Below are 6,662 nucleotides of genomic sequence, written 5' to 3'. Positions count from 1 at the left end.
TCATCATGTCCCCTCTAACTTGCATCTTCAGATACAGATAGGTAGCCGTGTTGGTCTGCCATAGTCAAAAATAAAAAAATTCCTTCCAGTAGCACCTTAAAGACCAACTAAGTTAGTTCTTGGTATGGGCTTTCGTGTGCATGCACACTTCTTCAGATACACTGAAACAGAAGTTGCCAGATCAACACGCTCATCTCAGCTATCTGCCAATCTCCCATTCCCACCACCCTTCTGAGTAATACCCCTCCCCACCTTCTCACTATATAGAAGGATCTGGCAACTTCTGTTTCAGTGTATCTGAAGAAGTGTGCATGCACACGAAAGCTCATACCAAGAACTAACTTAGTTGGTCTTTAAGGTGCTACTGGAAGGAATTTTTTTTTATTTTTGCATCTTCAGAGTTTGTCTGAAACCCTGGTGTGATTCAGGTGTAGCATGAACCTGGGGAAACTAAGCCACACAATCGGTGTCATGACGCGGTACAGCTCTTTCTGAATGGTTCCACTTCAAGCTGCTTGCTGGAGCATGATGTGCCTAAATTCTCTCCCTTATAATTAAAAGGACAGCAGCAACCTTCCACCTAGAACACTAGGAAGATGGAAAGATCACTTGCAGAGGGACTGGACAGTCATGAAAAGGCCCTTGTCCATTTAAACTGTGCAGAAAATCTCATAATGATCCAATAAATACTTGCCCCCATCTTCCAGTCCCACTCAGGAATTATCATCAGAGTCTGCCTTGCTCTTGGTTTCAATTTTGGAAGGTTTGGTCTGCGAACACAAGACCTGGGAGCTTTTCTGTGACAGCACCACAGCCCTGGGTTTCTTTGCTGTTCAAACGCCACACGTTTCTTCTAACTAAAATTAAATACACTTTTAAATTTCAGTGGGCTTTTAATGGGTTAGCACCCCATTTTATTGCCTCTCACATACCGTGGTATCCCTGGGTACCCACACCTCTGGTTGCGCATCCTTCAGGATGCGAACACGGCAAACCTGGAAGCATTTTTCTGGGCTTCGCTATGCACACATGCACAGAAGGGCTCTACCACGCCATGCGCATGTGCAGAAGAGACACCTCCAGTTGCGAATTCCCCAGGATCCGACCGGAGCTCCAGAACGGATCCCATGTGCAACAGAGGTACCACTGTATAACATCTTTGAAACTCATTTACATGAGGTTTTTGTTTTTGTTTAAAGTGCTGCTTGCTTTATTTAGGCGTCTGGTCATTTTGGGTAGTTTGCGGTGAAGCCAAACAGGACAATTTTGATGCACATTGCCTCCATTTTTTGCTATTATAAATAGGGAGAGTCATAGAATTGCTTCTCCCATGACTCACTCCTTCTTGTGGTTGGACTATATAGAGTCATATTACAATCTCGGCTATATGTAACTGCATCCCTATGATTAGGGGTTTTTTTTCCCTCCTGGATATGCCTCGAATATGGTTCTGTTATTGTTTGCGTGGTTATTTGTTATTTTGTCCATGGGTTCATGATAAATCAATTTTTTAAAGAGTTGCTTGTGTTATATTCTTCGTTCATTGGTTCTTGCATTTGTACAACTGTGCTCCAGTTAGGGTTATTTCAGCTAAATAAATGGTTGTGACATTATTGGAAGTTGTAGCTGCAACAAAAAGTTGCAGTGGTGAGCGCTTTGGATCAGGGTTCCACCCGCTTCGTTCTGTTCCTGTCTTCTCTGCTCCCAAAAGCCTGTCTTTATTCTGAGCCCGTTGAGTGTACCCAACCCCTGTTGGACTGCCTGGGAGCTCCTTCCTCCAACATTTTCCTCGAACATCTGGAGGGCCAAAGGTTCCCTGCACCTGCTCCACTAGAACAGGATTAGACCCAGGAGACCCAGGATTCCCTTCCCTGTGAAGAGGCTTTTTTCATTCATAAAAGTTGAAGTTCACCAGTCACAACTGAGAATATCAGGGAAATCTAGGAAGAGCCCTTTGGAGGTAAAAAAAAAAAAAAAGTGGGGTAGAAATTTTCTTAAATAAACTAACCAATGTCCTGGGCAGAATTACCGTATTTTTCACTCCGTAAGATGCACCTGACCATAAGACGCACCTAGTTTTTAGAGGAGGAAAACAAGAAAAAAAATATTCTGAATGAAACAGTGGATGTATGATTTTTGTGGTTCATGCTGCAGTCATGGAAATGATATGTGATCTGATGGTGAATTTAGGGAGACCCAATGCAAAAATCTTGAGGATCCATGTGGATTGGTGCTTTGTAACCACATTTTTGCGCCATTGCGGCCCCACGAAACAGTGGATGCATGAGGGTTTTTTTGGTGCAGGCTGTAGCCATGGACATGCTATGTGATCTGATGGTGAATTTGGGATGACCCAATGCAAAAATCCTCAGGATCCATGGGCTTTTATCTCCCCCCCTCCCAGGCAGCCTCCTTTATCGCTAGAGTCCCTTATCTCCCACCCGATCGCTTGCCGATCAGCTGTTCAGCGGCTTCGTTTCAACACCCCCTTCCCTCTTTCTAAAAAAAAAGCATGATCTGATTTTCTCCCCTGGGCAACTCGGCTCCAGGGACCACACATTCGCTCCATAAGATGCACAGAAATTTCCGCTTACTTTTTAGGAGGAAAAAAGTGCGTCTTATGGAGCGAAAAATATGGTAGTTGGTCTGAAGGAAGGATGGGGAACGTTTTTTCAAACCAAGGACCAGATCACCATCTTGGCAGTCCTCTGGGGGCCACATGCCAGTGGGTGAGGGGAGCCCAAGGCCAAATGGGGTGAGGCACAACAGTGGAGGAATGACAGATAAAGATGATAGATTTTTTGGAGCTAGCCGACATGACTGGAAGAGTCTGCGACCAGAAGGAGGAGGAGTACCAAGAGGAATGGAAGAAATTCAAAGACTACTTAGTTAACTATGTTAAGATAACTTAAATAGAATTACTTGCGAGTATCAGATTGGCCTAGGATTTAAATATGTGATGTTGTAGAATACTATGGATAAAAGTCCAAATGAAAAGAAAGAGAGATGTTAATGGACCAAGTAAATTTTATGTGAAAATAGTTTTGGAAAACTGCTATAATGACTTCTATGGAAACTCAGCCAGGGGGATTTGAAGAAGTCACCCAACAATGACAACAAAAGTGGAAATATTATAGTTAGGATACATGTTTGTTTGTTTATAACAAACATATCCACAAGCATAAATTTGGAAAAATAAATAATTTTTTTTAAAAAAAACAACAAATGGATGTGAGGCAACAAATATAAATGTTAACCTTCCTTCCCCAATTAGCAACTGTCCTCCACCCAGACAAGTGAGAGGCATGAGTGTGAAGCAAGGCAGAGAGGTAGCCTGGCGAAAGTTCTGCAAACCCGATTGACAGCCCTGGAGGGCCACACCCGGACCCTAGACCTGAGGCTCCCCACCTCCTGAGGTTTGTGCTTTTAGTATTGCAGCTCCAGCCGTCTGGAATCAGGATGTGTGAAGAGCTCTGTTTTGCTTTTGTAACGTGAAATGAACACCGCTGCCGCCCCCACAAGCATGTGATTTCGAAGGGGAGGGAGAAAAAAGACAGGAGATTGAGAAAGAAGGAAGACGAAAACCTTTTATAAATGTTACTGTCTGTCATCTCTCCCCCTCCCACCCCCAGTGTAACTACGGTATGTTTATCTACAGTTATCTACAAATATCTACAGATTATCTACACTCTTTGCAGATATGACTCTTTGGTTGAGTTGAATATTCCGGGCCCCCTACCCCACCCCACCCTTCACTGCAACTATCAAGAAGAGAAAAGAACACACGCACACACCACAAATTGCATAATTGCTGAAAGGAAGAAAATAATAATATTAATAACAACAATAAATATACCAATGTCATGAAAGACTTGACCCAAAGCTTTGGCACTAATCCATGTAATTGGGGAGGAAACCCTTCCAATAATTTGGAAATAAGAGTGACAAAAGCAAAAGCTCTCCTAGAGGGGGAAGGGAGGTTCTTTGGTGATGGGCGGGTGATACACAGAATTGTAGAATGCTAGGGTCATAAGGGACACCCCTCCCAAAGGGCTATCTAGTCCAAACTCCCTACAACACAGGAATCACACAACATAAACCTGCAGCCTTGGCCAGCCTGACTCCCTCCATCTGTTTCAGACTACAACTCCCATCAGCAGAACTGTGCTATCTGGGGCTGATGGGAGTTGTAGTCTGAAGCCGATAGAGGCGGTCAGGGGGCAATGGTTGCAATAGTCCAGGCTTCCTCAAACTCGGCCTTCCAGATGATTTGAGACTACAATTCCCATCATCCCTGACCACTGGTCCTGCTAGCTAGGGATCATGGGAGTTGTAGGCCAAAAACATCTGGAGGGCAGAGGTTGAAGAAGCCTGCAATAGTCCATCAGCCATCTTCTTAAGGGCAGTGTTTTGACAACATGGTTTAGTCCAGCCCTTGAAAGAATGCACAATTACCACTACACTTTCTTCAAAGGATCCCTTTTTGCTCAACGCATTGCGATTGAACCAGACTTTCTTGCAGCAGGAAAATAATAATATATAATTAACTAGAACACATCTGCTTTCGTCCGTGACTCTTCCAAAAGCTGCTAAAGCCTTCCAAAAGCAGAGTTCTCACTGCAGTAGTAACACTGTATATCCGGGGAAAGAGGGAGGAGGCAGGAGAAGCTCCCTTGAAGGAGATCAAGGAGCAACTTGCAGAATCTGGGGTGCAGAGGCACGAAGTCGCACTCAGAGCTTGGGTATGTTTAGGCTAGAGGTGGGTCATGATTGCTGTTGTGCATATGAGATAGATTTGCCAAGTTGTAGATAGATAAGCCTGCATCAGGGATGGTCAGAGCACCAGGGAGAACAGTGTTAGAACATCTGTTTGGCATGCAGAAGGTCCCAGGTTCAGTCCCCGGCATGTCCTGGTAGGGCTGGGAGAGAACCCTGCCTGATACCCTGGATAGACACTGCCAGCTGGGAGTAGACAATATTGAACTCTGAACTCCAGAGAACTGTTGCCTGAGTCCCTTCCAGGAAGCCCACACTTAAGGCATTAATTGTCCCCATCCTGTTGCCCCTGTCCCCCCCCCAAACCACTGGTAAACTAAGTGATAGACATAGGTCTATCATAGGTGATTTATTTAGCTGTGCTAGCAAAGCATTTCCGGGGAAGGCATAGCTCAGTGGTAGAGCCTGGGGTACAGAAACCTCCATTCCCTTCATCTCCAGGCAGAGAAGCCCTGGAAATCTGCTGCCAGCCTGTGCAGGCAATACTGAGTCCAATAGACTAAGGGTCCAACTTGGAATATAGTGGTGTCTTATGTTGCCAAGAGTTGTGAATGGATCTTCTTGCAATGACCCCCCCAAAACCCCTTTAAAGCCCATCTTTGTCAGATGAGCCGCCTCCGCTTCTTACATCAAGTTTAAAGAGTACACCTAAGAAAGTAGGTGGTGCTGTGGGGACGTGGGTGGCGCTGTGGGTTAAACCACAGAGCCTAGGACTTGCTGATCAGAAGGTTGGCGGTTCGAATCCCCACAACGGGGTGAGCTCCCATTGCTCGATCCCTGCTCCTGCCAACCTAGCAGTTCAAAAGAACAAAGTGCAAGTAGATAAATAGGTACCGCTCCGGGAAGGTAAACGGCGTTTCCGTGCGCTGCTCTGGTTCGCCAGAAGCAGCTTAGTCCTGCTGGCCACATGACCTGGAAGCTGTCTGCGGACAAACGCCGGCTCCCTCGGCCTACTGAGTGAGCTGAGCGCGCAACCCCAGAGTCGTCTGCGACTGGACCTAATGGTCAGGCGTCCCTTTACCTTTAAGAAAGTAATAAGCAAAGGCTGGTGCCCATTGGGGCTGATAGGGGAAAACCCAGGGAGGCCAACAGTAGGTGGCGCCAGAGCCAGCAGTGGGAGGAGCCAACTCAATTCTGGTTTTGTCCTTTCTGAGCTAGGGGACTTGACGCAAGGCAGCTTCTAGGAAGGTCAGAGAGTCCGACTGCTCTTTCAAAGAAGAGCAGGTGCATAGGACAACAGACCACTGCTGAAATTTGAAAGCCAAAACTCCGCTGCTGATTAAAGCACACTTTGTCAGATAAAGTGGAATAGAAGCAGTGATCTCCAGCCCACCAAAGCAATAAATGTATTCGCCTTTAAGGCGTCGCAAGTCTTGGTTCTGTTTGTGCTGCAATGAATGCTGTCCTCCTCCGGAAGGGTCAGTAACGCTGTGGCAGAGGGAGGGGGGCATGCGGGGCGGACAGGTTCAACTCCTGGCAACTCCAGGTAGGACCAAGAGAGACGACTTCTGCCTGATGCTCCAGAGAGCCACTGCCAGTCAGTGTAGGACCAATAGCCTGACTCAGTAAAAAGGCAATTTCGTATAACTGGGGCGAGAGCTGAACCAGAGATGCAGTGGTGCAAGGCATGCTATTCCTGCAAAGGGTTGCAGGATCAATCTCCAGCATCTCTAGGTTAGAGCTGGGAATGGTTCCTCTCCGAATCCCTGGGGGGCAGCTGCCAGTCAGTGCAGACAGTACTAAGCGTGATGAGCCAATTGTTGGACTCAGCATAAGGCAGCAAGGGTCACTGCTCCACGGGAGAGAATCTCCTGTGCATGCAGAAAGTCCCAGGTTTAATCCCAGGTTGTCCCTAGGTAGGGCTGGGACAGAGTCCTGGCTGAATC

The 6,662-nt window shown here is 46.4% G+C and overlaps 1 long non-coding RNA gene across 1 annotated transcript in view; it reads right to left on the bottom strand.

Annotated features, from left to right (window-relative positions):
- Positions 1–3,569: 3,569 nt before the first annotated feature.
- Positions 3,570–6,662, bottom strand: part of LOC309521217 — a 57,190-nt gene continuing 54,097 nt past the window's right edge. The window contains exon 2 of the long non-coding RNA XR_014214574.1: positions 3,570–5,483. This is a non-coding gene — a long non-coding RNA (uncharacterized lncRNA). The remainder of the gene's footprint in view (positions 5,484–6,662) is intronic.

Source organism: Podarcis vaucheri, assembly GCF_965113315.1.
Source record: "Podarcis vaucheri genome assembly, chromosome: 16".
NCBI lineage: Eukaryota > Metazoa > Chordata > Lepidosauria > Squamata > Lacertidae > Podarcis > Podarcis vaucheri.
Note: the sequence above shows the minus strand (reverse complement) of the source record. Positions and strands in the feature narration are given on the sequence as shown.